At 42.7% G+C, this 14,491-nt stretch overlaps 1 protein-coding gene across 24 annotated transcripts in view; it reads left to right on the top strand.

The window, feature by feature from the left end:
* The window catches only part of LOC118400733 (uncharacterized), a 126,585-nt gene that overhangs the window by 28,247 nt on the left and 83,847 nt on the right, over nt 1-14,491 (top strand). The gene's annotated exons all lie outside the window — the stretch shown is intronic.

Raw genomic sequence — 14,491 nt, 5'->3', positions numbered from 1 at the left:
AATAATATCAAAAAGACGGCGAATGTTATCAGAAGAGTATCTGTCTGTAATAAATCCAGTTTGGTCCACTTTTATTATTTTGGGAAGAAGAGTGTTTAGTCTTTTGGCGAGCAATTTGGTAATTATTTTATTGTCGAAATCCAACAAGCTTATGGGCCGGAAGGACGAGCAGGATAGGGGGTCCTTGTCCTTTTTTAGCAACACTGTAATGCGAGCTGTGTGCATTGAGTCTGGGAGAACTCCGTTTTTGCAAAACCTCCAGCATTGGCATGAAGCTTTGTAGAACTCTCTGGGGAATCCATCTGGGCCTGGGGACTTATTAGGTGGCATGGAGGTAATTGCCTCCAGGATCTCCTCAGGAGTGAAGGGGAGTTGAGATCTTCCTGGTCAGTCTCTGATAGTTTAGGTAGCGAGATTCCCTCTAAGAAAGAGTGGAGTTCTGCCTCTGTGTGTTTTCTCTCAGAGGTATATAGTTTGCAGTAAAAATCATGAAAAGTTAAATTGATCTTTTTGGGGTCATATGTGACCTCGTCCTCTGCTGTTCGGATAGCCATGATTGTACGCTCTGACTGCTCCTTTTTTAATTGGTAAGCAAGCAATCTACTGGGCCTATTGCTATACTCATGGTATTTCTGTTTAGTAAAGAAAAAAAAAAGTTATCTCCCGAGTGTAGTCCAAATTCAGTTTGGCTTTGGCTGCTTTAAGATGACTCCAGGAGGTGCTGTCTAGGGATTGTTTATGTATTTTTTCACAGCATTCCAGCTCCCTCTCAAGATCTAGCCTGTGTGCTTCCATTGCTTTTTTCTTAGAGGAAGCGGGGACTTGAGATGATTTGTCTAGGGTTGGGTTAAGGGTACAATTAAAATCTCTGGCCACCACGCCAAAGGAGACACAATGCTCATTGAACAGGGTTATAATTTTTGACATGAAGGCAGGAGTATCTGTGTTAGGGGCGTATATGTTTAATATAGTAATTGGTTGACCATATAGTGATCATGTTATCACAATAAATCTCCCCTCCGGATCAGATATGTTTTTGTCTATTATGAATGGAACATTTTTATGGATAAGTATGGCTGTGCCTCTACTGTTTGATTTGAAAGATGAGAAATACACCTGTCCCACCCAAGCTCTGCGAAGTTTGGCATGTTCAGCATCACAGAGGTGTGTCTCTTGTGATAGCGCAATGTCTGCTTTTTCCTTTTTTAGAGCACATAGTATCTTTTTTCGTTTTATTGCATGCCCTAGACCATGGCAGTTCCATGTCAATAGATTTAAGGTACTAGTCATCGTCATCGAGCAGTAATCGAACTTTAGTGCAAGTCATCGCTGGGTAAAAGTGGATAGTAATTACAGCTGCGTTCACATAAAAGGAAAATAAATGGTGTACATAAAATAATAATCTCTGAACACCCCAGCCGAGTTCCCAAACAACTCGACACATCCCGTTGGATCTATTATCCCCCCGCTCAGTCTCAATTCTGTGTTCCGAATAAAACAAAAACCGGGAAGAGTTAGCAACGCACAACGTCTCCCTCTCCCCACCAAAGAAATGCCTCATCCTCTCCACCCCGCATTGAGTAAATAACACAGTTGCTCTCGTCCAGACCACAGTAAAAGTAAAAACTACTGAAAGAGCTGCTTCCTGTGCTTGGCCCTCCTATGTTGAACATAATAAACGGCTCTCTATCCACTGGATGTGTACCAAACTCACTAAAAGTGGCAGTAATAAAGCCTCTCTTGAAAAAGCCAAACCTTGACCCAGAAAATATAAAAACTATCGGCCTATATCGAATCTTCCATTCCTCTCAAAGATTTTAGAGAAGGCTGTTGCGCAGCAACTCACTGCCTTCCTGAAGACAAACAATGTATACAAAATGCTTCAGTCTGGTTTTAGACCCCATCATAGCACTGAGACGGCACTTGTGAAGGTGGTAAATGACATTTTAATGGCATCGGACCGAGGCTCTGCATCTGTCCTCGTGCTCCTAGACCTTAGTGCTGCTTTTGATACCATCGATCACCACATTCTTTTGGAGAGATTGGAAACCCAAATTGGTCTACACGGACATGTTCTGGCCTGGTTTAGGTCTTATCTGTCGGAAAGATATCAGTTTGTCTCTGTGAATGGTTTGCCCTCTGACAAATCAACTGTACATTTCGGTGTTCCTCAAGGTTCTGTTTTAGGACCACTATTGTTTTCACTATATATTTTACCTCTTGGGGATGTTATTCAAAACATAATGTAAACTTTCACTGCTATGCGGATGACACACAGCTGTACATTTCAATGAAACATGGTGAAGCCCCAAAATTGCCCTCGCTAGAAGCATGTGTTTCAGACATAAGGAAGTGGATGGCTGCAAACTTTCTACTATTAAACTCGGACAAAACAGAGATGCTTGTTCTAGGTCCCAAGAAACAAAGAGATCTTCTGTTGAATCTGACAATTAATCTTAATGGTTGTACAGTCGTCTCAAATAAAACTGTGAAGGACCTCGGCGTTACTCTGACCCTGATCTCTCTTTTGAAGAACATATCAAGACCATTTCGAGGACAGCTTTTTCCATCTACGTAACATTGCAAAAATCAGAAACTTTCTGTCCAAAAATGATGCAGAAAAATTAATCCATGCTTTTGTCACTTCTAGGTTAGACTACTGCAATGCTCTATTTTCCGGCTACCCGGATAAAGCACTAAATAAACTTCAGTTAGTGCTAAATACGGCTGCTAGAATCCTGACTAGAACCAAAAATTTGATCATATTACTCCAGTGCTAGCCTCTCTACACTGGCTTCCTGTCAAAGCAAGGGCTGATTTCAAGGTTTTACTGCTAACCTACAAAGCATTACATGGGCTTGCTCCTACCTACCTCTCTGATTTGGTCCTGCCGTACATACCTACACGTACGCTACGGTCACAAGACGCAGGCCTCCTAATTGTCCCTAGAATTTCTAAGCAAACAGCTGGAGGCAGGGCTTTCTCCTATAGAGCTCCATTTTTATGGAACGGTCTGCCTACCCATGTCAGAGACGCAAACTCGGTCTCAACCTTTAAGTCTTTACTGAAGACTCATCTCTTCAGTGGGTCATATGATTGAGTGTAGTCTGGCCCAGGAGTGGGAAGGTGAACGGAAAGGCTCTGGAGCAACGAACCGCCCTTGCTGTCTCTGCCTGGCCGGTTCCCCTTTTCCACTGGGATTCTCTGCCTCTAACCCTGTTACTGGGGCTGAGTCACTGGCTTGCTGGGGCTCTCTCGTGCCGTCCCTGGGGGGGGGTGCGTCACCTGGGTGGGTTGATTCACTGTTGTGGTCGGCCTGTCTGGGCGCCCCCCCCCTTGGGTTGTGCCATGGCGGAGATCTTTGTGGGCTATACTCAGCCTTGTCTCAGGATGGTAAGTTGGTGGTTGAAGATATCCCTCTAGTGGTGTGGGGGCTGTGCTTTGGCAAAGTGGGTGGGGTTATATCCTTCCTGTTTGGCCCTGTCCGGGGGTGTCCTCGGATGGGGCCACAGTGTCTCCTGACCCCTCCTGTCTCAGCCTCCAGTATTTATGCTGCAGTAGTTTATGTGTCGGGGGGCTAGGGTCAGTTTGTTATATCTGGAGTACTTCTCCTGTCCTATTCGGTGTCCTGTGTGAATCTAAGTGTGTGTTCTCTAATTCTCTCCTTCTCTCTTTCTTTCTCTCTCTCGGAGGACCTGAGCCCTAGGACCATGCCCCAGGACTACCTGACATGATGACTCCTTGCTGTCCCCAGTCCACCTGGCCATGCTGCTACTCCAGTTTCAACTGGCCTGGGCCCTAGGACCATGTCCCAGGACTACCTGACATGATGACTCCTTGCTGTCCCCAGTCCACCTGGCCATGCTGCTGCTCCAGTTTCAACTGTTCTGCCTCACTATTATTCAACCATGCTGGTCATTTATGAACATTTGAACATCTTGGCCACGTTCTGTTATAATCTCCACCCGGCACAGCCAGAAGAGGACTGGCCACCCCACATATGCTCTCTCTAATTCTCTCTTTCTTTCTCTCTCTCGGAGGACCTGAGCCCTAGGACCGTGCCCCAGGACTACCTGACATGATGGCTCCTTGCTGTCCCCAGTCCACCTGACTGTGCTGCTGCTCCAGTTTCAACTGTTCTGCCTTATTATTATTCGACCATGCTGGTCATTTATGAACATTTGAACATCTTGGTCATGTTCTGTTATAATCTCTACCCGGCACAGCCAGAAGAGGACTGGCCACCCCACATAGCCCGGTTCCTCTCTAGGTTTCTTCCTAGGTTTTGGCCTTTCTAGGAGTTTTTCCTAGCCACCGTGCTTTTACACCTGCATTGTTTGCTGTTTGGGGTTTTAGGCTGGGTTTCTGTACAGCACTTTGAGATATCAGCTGATGTACGAAGGGCTATATAAATACATTTGATTTGATTTGATTTGAAAAGAGGGGAGAAAATAAAATCAATAGCCCAGCCTACATATACCTCCCCAAGGGACATAGGGAACCCCAGGTAATAATAGCAACAACAAAAAAACAGGGAAATAAAAGTAGGCTGAAACATTAGCAGGCCTAGGTTAGGCTATACAGCCCATCCCTCTCAGTTAAAGGAAAATAAATATAAATTGGACGGCTATAATGACATTTAGGGGGTGGGTCTCTGGATATCGGCTATATGTCGTCTTACCTCCTTTAGTAATGGCATTAATCGCATTTAGTCATTGTTCTGTTTCTCATTGGCCAGGATTGTCTTTCAAAAAACGTTTTGCCTCTTCGGGAGTTTTGAAGTGTCGCAAGGCTCCTTGGTGAAGAATCCTGAGCTCGTTTGGGTATTTGAATCCCCTGAAGATGCCTCGGTCAATGCAGTATTTCTTCGCTTTGTCAAATTCTCTGCGCTTTCGGCGTATTCCAGCTGACAGGTCCTGGTGTAAAGCGAGTTTGGCGTTTCCCACTGTGATGGTGTTGTTTTTCGCCGCCTGTAGGACTCGTTCCTTGTCGGTGAATCTCAGGAAACGTATGGTGATTGGGCGCGGTGGTTGTCTGGCTGCTGGTGGGGGCCTCAGTGCTCGGTGAGCTCTCTCGAGTTCTATGGGCCTGTCGGTGGACATGTGGAGACACTCGGGAAGTTAGTCTTGCAGGTAGCGGATCAGTGGCATGTTTCCTCTTCTTTTTGCCCAGATTGAATAGAACACAATTATTCCTTCGCCCCTGTTTTCCAGGTCCTCTGTTTTCTCTTCCAGATGCTCGATTTTCTTTTTAGCATATGCTATTGTTTCCATGGCATCTGTCAATAAGTTTTCCATGGATAGGATTCGCCCTCTGCCTCGTCCAGGCGCCCCGCATTTATGGTTCTTGTTGTTGATGTCAGGCAAAGCGTTTTCCAGGATTGTCACCTTGCCCCTATCGCACTGAGCTGAGAGTTAATGGCATCTAATTTGGTATTTAGTTCTGGACGTTGGGATCTCAACTCAGAGGAGGATGTCTTCGACAGAGTGCGAGGTTGGCATTCGTTGTGCCTCGTGGGGAGCGGGTTCTCTTGCTCCTGGCTAATGGCGCTAGTTTTATCTGAAGCTAGCTTCTTCTTGGAGGCTTTTCCGTCGCTAATACTCGAGTCCGGGTAAAAATGTCGTGCAGACATCTTTAAAGAAAATAAGAAATAGGGAAAAGGAAAGAAACAAATTGCACTGAGTGTTTACAACTTGTACAAAATAAAATTATGAAAGTTTAAAGTAGTAAACATCTCTTGAGCTAATACCCTGACCCTAACACAAACCCACCCAACCCCTCCCCAACTGAAGGAGTGAAAGAATCCATATCCTTAGATGCTAGTCTTTAAACTAGATGTACCTACTATGCATAGCATCGCTCTAATTAGGTAAATTCTAAATTATATGTATATGGAATTAGAAGTACATTGACTGTTCCTTGTAGCATAAAAATATTGTTAGTCAAGTAACAAAATACAATTTTATTACAACAATAATGACCGGACTATTTAGCCCCACTTGAGCATGTCTCAACAACAACAACAAAAACCTTGTGTGCGTTCATAGTCACCAACAGAGCCTACACGCACACCCAAATGTCAACCAATCGGCATTCCCCAATGCGCCCTGAGACCTGTGCCGCGAGGCGACAAAAGCGATGACCACAAACGCAACCCAGCAGGTCAGGAGAAAATATATCAAGCTGTGATGTATAAATGAAAACCTTTAACAGACGATAACAATAATCTCTCATAAAATAGGGACAAGTAGTTAAACAATCACCATCCTCCTGAGTTCACTGTCCCCCAAAATATTATATATATACACACACACACACACATACACACACGTATGCACATACACAAGTGTAAAGCTGTCAGCTCGTTGGCAAATAGGCGGCCAGCGAGTAACTTATCCCTGTCTCAGTATCAGTAATGCTAGCATATATCTCTATCAATAAACAAGCCAACAAACATAATAGTAGCTCAAATTCCCTGAAGTAATATAAACATAGTTAGGCTTGAAACCCAGTCAAAAGCCACCTAACTATTTAACCAAACCCGACTGGACCTCTCTGCATAAATTAAAGTATACAGAAAAATTGTAACTACCTGGCATAGTGTGGACGTATAGTAGCTAAAGCTACCTTGTAAACTTAGCGAGCTGGCTAAGTAGCACAGCCAACATTAGCTAACATCCAACTTTACCTCGCTAGTCATTATCGCACTAGCCATCTAGCCAGCCATCCAGCCAGTCGATCATATGAGTAATTTCGTTGTTTCATCATGTGCTAACAGTTCACTATCCACTGTATCCATGTTCAAAAGACAGTTCCTCGGGATGTAGTAGACAAGTCAGGAAGTTCTTTCCTCATGTATGTTTCAGCCATATTCACAGAGTCAAATGTGCGCTCACCATTCTTGGTTTCGATCCACAAAGTCGCTGGGTAGCTCAGGCCGTATGCCAAGCCAGCCTGACGTAGAAGTCTCTTCAGTGGGGAGAAAGCCATCCTCCTCTTGTGTAGTGTGGGAGAAAGATCCGGAAAGATCATGATTCTGGCATCTCCATACTTGAGCTCTCCCTTTGCTCGGGCAGCAGAGAGGATGCGAGCCTTGTTCTGGTAGTGTAGAATTGTAATGACAAATGCCCTGGGTGCAACCTGGCCAGGCAGCCGCCTCCGTAGGGTGCGATGGGCCCTCTCGATCTCCAGTGAGTACGCGGGAGGGGGTAGATCCAGAATTTTGGGAATCAATTCCTGTAGAAAGGAGATCGCGTCTCTTCCCTTTACGGCCTCCGGGAAACCTTGAAGTCTCAAATTCGAGCGCCTTTGGAAATGTTCATAATAATCCAATTTCTCCTTGCGTTTAGAGATGGCGTCTTCCAACGTCTTGTATTTTTTGGTCCAGGATGGCAGCCTGGTGGTCAGCATGGTCTTTTTCTAACTTTGTCACTCGTCCCTTTGTGACTTTCTGGTCTTCGTGGAGTTTATCGACCAGTACATCAATTTTGCTGAGGTGTTCAGAAAGTGTCTCTTGGATTTTTGTTATACCCTCATCCATCTCCATTCTGAACCATGCTGGTGCTTCTTCCGAGCTAGTATCTGCCGAATCCGAAGAAGGGCTGTCAGAGAGGGGCATTGTTCCATGCCTTGTCTGACGCTTTGACATATTGGGCATCTTTTAATTTGGCGATACAATAGATGTTTTAACTTCCAACTCACTATTGACAAACAGGTAAACCGTGTCAAATGCCTTAAAAAGGTTTGAAAGTTTGAGGACGCTACGCAGTCACCTCTTGTTAGAGCTTAGCCATTTCCGGAAGTCTCAATTGTCATACTTGAGTAAAAGTAAAGTTACCTTCGTAGAAAATGATTCAAATAAAAGTGAAAGTCAGCCAATAAAATACTACCTGAGTAAAAGTCTAAAAGTATTTGGTTTTAAATATAGTGGAAGTGATTAGCGAGTACACCAGATCAGAGGCAGTAGGGATGACCAGGGATGTTCTCTTGATAAGTGTGGGAATTGGACCATTTTCTGTCCTGCTAAGCATTCAACATGTAATGAGTACTTTTGGGTGTCAGGGAAATGTATGGAGTAAAAAGTACATTATATTCTTTAGGAATGTTGTTAAGTAAGTGTAAAATATGTCAAAAACATAAATAATAAAGTACAGATACAATACTTTATATCAAAATAAAGAAAGTCGCACACTCCATATATAAAATCCCATATGTGTGTTATTTACAGTGGTGTAAAGTTTTTAAGCAGATTAAAAACATGAGCTGGTGCACACCCAGCAAAATGTGTTTGTGTGGGGAAATAAACGATAAACTATCAAAATAAAGTCGCTCACTCCGCAGTGAAAGTTTCTAAAATCATCCTAGGGAAGAGATACATAGATGATGTCTTTGTGCTCTGGGAAGGAAGTCAGCAGGAACTAAATGAATTCCAAACTCTACCAAACGAAAGCTCTGAATACCTCAAAATCACCATGCAGACTGATGAGAGAAAAATACACTACCTGGACTTATGGATCATCAAATAGAATGATGCAGTACACACAGACTTATATACAAAGCCCACAGACCGCAATACCTTGCTATGTGTAAATAGTATGCATCCCCTTCCCCTCAAGAATGGTCTACCATACAGTCAGTTATGCAGGATTAAACAAATCTGTGACCACCAGACAGATTTTGACAGCAATGCAAAAAAATTGCCAGATCAATTCAAAATGAGAGGCTACAAGGACAAAACTCTTGATGCTGCAATGATGAAAATATCTCAAAACCAAGAGAGGAATTACTTAACTCAACCAAGGAAGAAAAACAACGCAACCATCTTTTGCACTAAATACACCAAGGGTTCGGAGAAAATTAAAGCAATCCTGAAAAAGGACTGGCATATTCTGCAATCAGACAAAAAAATAATTGCACACCTTCAAGGAATCCCCGCTGGTGGTCTATAAGCGTGGTCACAATATTGGAGATAGCTTGGTGAGATCTGACATGCCCCCTGAGCTCACTCAGACACTCTTGACACCTATCCCAAATGGGAACTACAAATGTGGATCATGCGCACAGTGCAATAGCATTATAAAAACATCCTTCTTCAGACACCCACATACAGGTTGAAACATCCCTGTTAGGGGTAATCATCTCATGCAAGACCACGGGAGTAATCTATCTCATCATCTGTTCATGTGGAAAAGCCGACAAAGGGAGCCTTACAGGATATCCTCTCTAAAAACATTGACCCCTAGTGGTCTGAATATTGACTTTGATCTCAGGCCCTTCTTATGAACAATTCCTTCTTTTATGAACAAGTCTTATAAATTGATATAATCTTTCTACAGCTTACTAGTGTACACCTTATGTTCCCCCTGTTGATGATGCTCATTATAGATTAAGGTTGAACCAAAAGATTACATGTTACAAATATGAAATGAAATACGAAACAAATAAATATGTGAAATTGAATTAAACAATAATGTATGTGGATACTAATATGATGTACTATATTCAATGATGTCTCTATACGATAACAATAGCCTAATATAGTTAATATGCCATAAGGGATTGTTTTTTAAAAACATTTTCACTAATTAATTCGAATTAACTTAATCATTATGGCACTAATTGCAATGTTTGTCTACATAACCTGGTTCAAGTATTCATGACATGACCCTGAAGAAGGTACAGTGATGCAAAAACATTGGTAAATACCCAATACATTACTGGGAGTTTATATATGGAGTGTGCAACATTCTTTATTTTGATATAAAGTATTTAAGTAAACATACTTTAAAGTACTGAATCTGTACTTTATTATTTATGTTTTTGACATATTTTACTTTTACTTAACATTTCTAAAGAATATGATGTACTTTTTACTCCATATATTTTCCCTAACACCCAAAAGTACTCATTACATTTTGAATGCTTAGCAGGACCCGAAAATGGTCCAATTCCCACACTTATCAAGAGAACATCCCTGGTCATCCCTACTGCCTCTGGTCTGGCGGACTCACAAATCACTAAACACAAATTCTTTGTTTTTAAATGATGTCTGGGTATGGCTGATTTGCTTAATTTAAGGAATTTTTAATTCATACTTTTACTTTTGATACTTAAGTATATTTTAGCAACTACATTTACTTTTGATACTGAAGTATGTTTAAAACCAAATACTTTTAGACTTTTACTCAGGTAGTATTTTATTGGCTGACTTTCACTTTTATTTGAGTCATTTTCTACTAAGGTAACTTTACTTTTACTCAAGTATGACGATAGAGTACTTTTTCCATCACTGGTTATTTACATTTGAGTCATTTAGCATACGGTCACACTGGTCACCCGTGGGAATCGCACCCACAACCCTGGCGACTAAACCACACTGTGCTTCATCAAATAGCCAAACCAAATTACTTGGTTTGAAGTTGAGAATACGTTAAAAGTACATGGTGCAAGTCATCAATGTCGTTCGAGATTCTACAATTGTGAATATCTCCACAGATCCGCCACAACCTACAGTAGGCATGCTGTCTTGAACATGCACGCTTTGTATGATGAACATTACATAGGAATAAATGTATAGTTACAGTACATTTACATTTAAGTCATTTAGCAGACGCTCTTATCCAGAGCGACTTAGTAGCCTCAAAATGTGGCCATAGATCTGTTACTTATTTTAATGTTGAATAAATACTGTTACATTAGTTTGTAAGATGGTTATTTATTGTATTACAAAAGTAATATTGAATTGTGATTAGTTGACAACGCTTCCAAATTTCAACATTTTAAAGGATATATTTACTGCTTGGATACTTCAATCTAAGACACTGGCTTAATTCCATTCTTTCACTTTCATTTTTGGTTGAGTTGGAGACCTGAAGCCAACATATAATTTATGAACTTGTTTTGTCGACAAATTAACAGGCTATTTATTGTATTTCTAAAGTGAAATTGAAATGTGTTTGGTTGACAACATCAATTTAGGCATCAGGCATGTCACTTCCCCTATTGGCTGACGGTGCTAATACCGAACAGGACCAACATATTGTGGGATTAGCGTTGACTCAAAACGAATGCACGACAAGAAAACACACACAACTACTACTATTATAGTATAGAAGTCGAAATACCTGTAGCTATGTTCCTACTTGGACATAATCAAAAACATTGACACCACAGTGATTCTCATTCTAAGAGGATGCTCTAATAAATAGATAATTGCGATTATCAGATTTATATGAGTACTGGGAATTTATTTGTCGTGCATATATGCTGATAAATTGAATATGAAACTAAAATCGTGAATTTCTTTCAAAGGTGTCTGTGGCGTCAGCTGTGAACGTTCCACACAGGTGTTCAATGAGAGATCGAGTTCTACTAAACTCACCAGGCCTACTCTCATTTTAATTAATTCAAAACCACTACTGTAATGAAAATAAAAGACAATAAACTGAATAATTACTGTCAAAGTATTGTTTTTATTCAATTGTTGAATTAGGCCTATTGTATTTAATTTGACATTTCATGCCTATTCAAGTGGTTTTAACAAACTTTTATGATGTGGATGGCTGCTATGTCATAATGTACATGATGTCATAATGAAGCATTCTCTTGTTAAAATAGACATTTCATAGACAGGTCATTGATGCTCTTCCATATCTGAGGTAGGACCTATAATTTAATGAAATAATCTCAAATACACTACTTTTATCTTATGACAACTTTATTTGATCAATAACTGTAAGAAAAACTGTTATGTTTTGTGATTTGTGACAAAAAAAAAGTATTTTCTTAAACTAGGTATTGTGGTCTTGTGTTTCTGTTTTCAAGAATATATTGTTCAAACTGTAAAGTCAAATCCTACGTGTGCAAATTATCTGGAAGTCCAAATTGAAGGTAGGCCTTAGTCTGTAAATCTTTCATTTTTATGAATTTGTGAACATTTTGGCAGGAATTGGAATGTCCTTTGAAAGTGGAAAAACACTAGTTTATAATAACAACTTTGATCAAATTCTATTTTAATATATAATAATATATAATATTCTCAAACATGTTGTTTGCTCCTCCACTGTGACTCTCACAGCCATGAAAGACAGAGGGAATTCCAGGACTAGGACACAAAAGACCAGTCAGAACAGTTCTGAGAACAGCCTGACAGACATCCTCAGTGTCCGGTGTGCCAGTGATATTGTCCTACAGCCAATGCCGCCAGGGAGAAAGAATAGCCGATCCCACTTCCACAACATGGATGTGACGAAAGAGAGGGCTGACATGGGAAGGCTCCCAATGGCCACTCCACCCATCAAGCTCCCAATGCTCACTGTGACCTCTCTCATTGTCCAAATGAACAAAAACACCCTCAAGGTGCCTCGCACGCCTCGTCTGCAGCTGGAGGGACAGATGGGTAGCAAGCGTCTGGGTCCGGTTAAAACCAAAACCGGAGGGAGCACATTTACCTCCAGCCACGAGAAGGAGCCAGATGTTAAATCCAGCAGACCACAGACATCAGGAAGCATCCCTCGGAGGCCCAATTTATGCTCCACTGCAGCCAAGGCAGTAGCTTCTTTATCTGGGACTCCATGCAGCCAGTCTGAGGTCAGGATCCAGGCCAATCCTCTCCAGAGGTCTAACATCCAGGACCAAAGGCCCCACTCTCCTCCTGCTCAGGCCAGACGGTCTCTGTCCGACGGCAGCCTCTTGCAGCCGCCATGTTCTCCTGTGGATGTCCTCCAGCCGGAGGTCCAGGCCAGCAGAAGCCTGGCTCGACCCAAGACCGGGATAGCTAGGATAACAAGACATACTGATGGCAGCACTCTGAGGTTCCCTAACCAGACCTTAGATCTTATAAACTCCATGGATGGGAGGGAGAGCACCAATTTCTTCCATGTGCTGCCAACCATTGCAGTGTCAGCCTCCCCTGCCCAGATGGCCATCCCATTGCCTACCACAATGGTCAGCAATGTGCCTGACCTTCTGGTGCCTACTCCATCTGCTTCTCCGGTTCCTTCCAGCCAAGTGCCTGCCCCACCTGCCTCCCCAGTGCCAGCCCGGCCTGCCAACTCCAGATCACGGCGTGTGTCGAAGAGGATCCAGCTCTTACAGATCCGGTCTGCTATGCTGGACCAGCAGCTACCGGAACAACTGGGTGACAAACAAATCATATTACCCTCTGAGCCCCTGTCCTTCAGTAGCACTGAGAGGTTGTTCCTCTGTGGTCCAACTTTAGTCTGTGGAGATGATGGCTGTCACCCCTGACCAGACCTACGCCCAGCCACACAGGTCGCACTGACCACTCCCCTTTACTGACCAATAGGAGAGCCGTGCAGGCGGGTGAGAAGTGCCCCTTTGATACCCTCTTGACCCCCTTGGTCCCACTGGCAGAACAGCCTCCTATCAAGCGGGGGCACATGCCCGCCTCCCGTGCCAAGGCCGAGCGGGAGAATAGCCAACGAGGGCGCAGGAAGAGAGTGAAGCCCATTCACTGGGACGTTAACTTTAAGTCTGGGCCTTTCTTCCCAGTGTGTGTCTCTCCATCACTGCCCTCGATCTTGGAGATGGATGAAGAGTCTCTTTCTGAAGAGATGGAGCAAAGCCAGTTGTAAGGGGTCGCACACACACACACCTTCATTTTATTTTTTACCTTTATTTAAATTGTGAAGTTAGTTAAGAACACATTTTTATTTACAATGACGACCTACCCCGGCCAAACCCTAACCCGGACGACACTGGGCCAATTGTGAGCCGCCCTATGGGACCAGTGCCTTATACCGCTGCGCCAATCGGGAGCCCTATTGAGACCTCATGGCCTCCCATGGACCAGAGAGGATCAACCAGCATCATCCCAGCATCTGCCCTGCCTGCCATCCTAGTACCTCCACTGCCCTTTCAACCCCAAACAACAAAGGGCAGGTGACAGAAATGATCCAGCGCCCACCGATCCAGGCTGTTGTGCATGAGCAGCAGCAGCTACTGTCGGAAGTACTGTTGGAACAGACTTTTCCTATGAGACCCAACGGGAGTCACAAGCTGTCAAAGTACTTTCATCCCTGGGGTGTGGAGCTTCTCGAACAGTGTTCTCTTCCTGAAGATGGACTGCTTCAACCACTTAGGAGTATCCAGAGTATCTAGTACACTGGTGTGATGATAGAATATGTCCCTCAGTATCAACTAGAGATTAATATTAATCTACTTGTTATTCTAGTTAGGCAAATGTTAATTTATCATCACCATGTTCCAAAGAATTCTGTTTCTATAAAGTTTTATTGCAGTTGAAAATGATCTATGGTGTGTGTTGTTGGTTTCTTGTGAGCTATGAAGTATACCCTTTTAGTAGAATGTTTATTGTTTTTCTTCATTGGATTGGTTGATTTGTTGACCAAAGAGAAGAGGTAAGTGCTGACCGGACTAATATAAGTGAAGTTCCGATTCAAATTTGTATTATTCCGAAGGTGGCACATCTTCAATGTATAGCAACACTGACAAATTCTAAGGTGAAACC

The sequence above is a fragment of the Oncorhynchus keta genome, chromosome 22 (assembly GCF_023373465.1).
Source record: "Oncorhynchus keta strain PuntledgeMale-10-30-2019 chromosome 22, Oket_V2, whole genome shotgun sequence".
NCBI classification, from domain to species: domain Eukaryota; kingdom Metazoa; phylum Chordata; class Actinopteri; order Salmoniformes; family Salmonidae; genus Oncorhynchus; species Oncorhynchus keta.
Note: the sequence above shows the minus strand (reverse complement) of the source record. Positions and strands in the feature narration are given on the sequence as shown.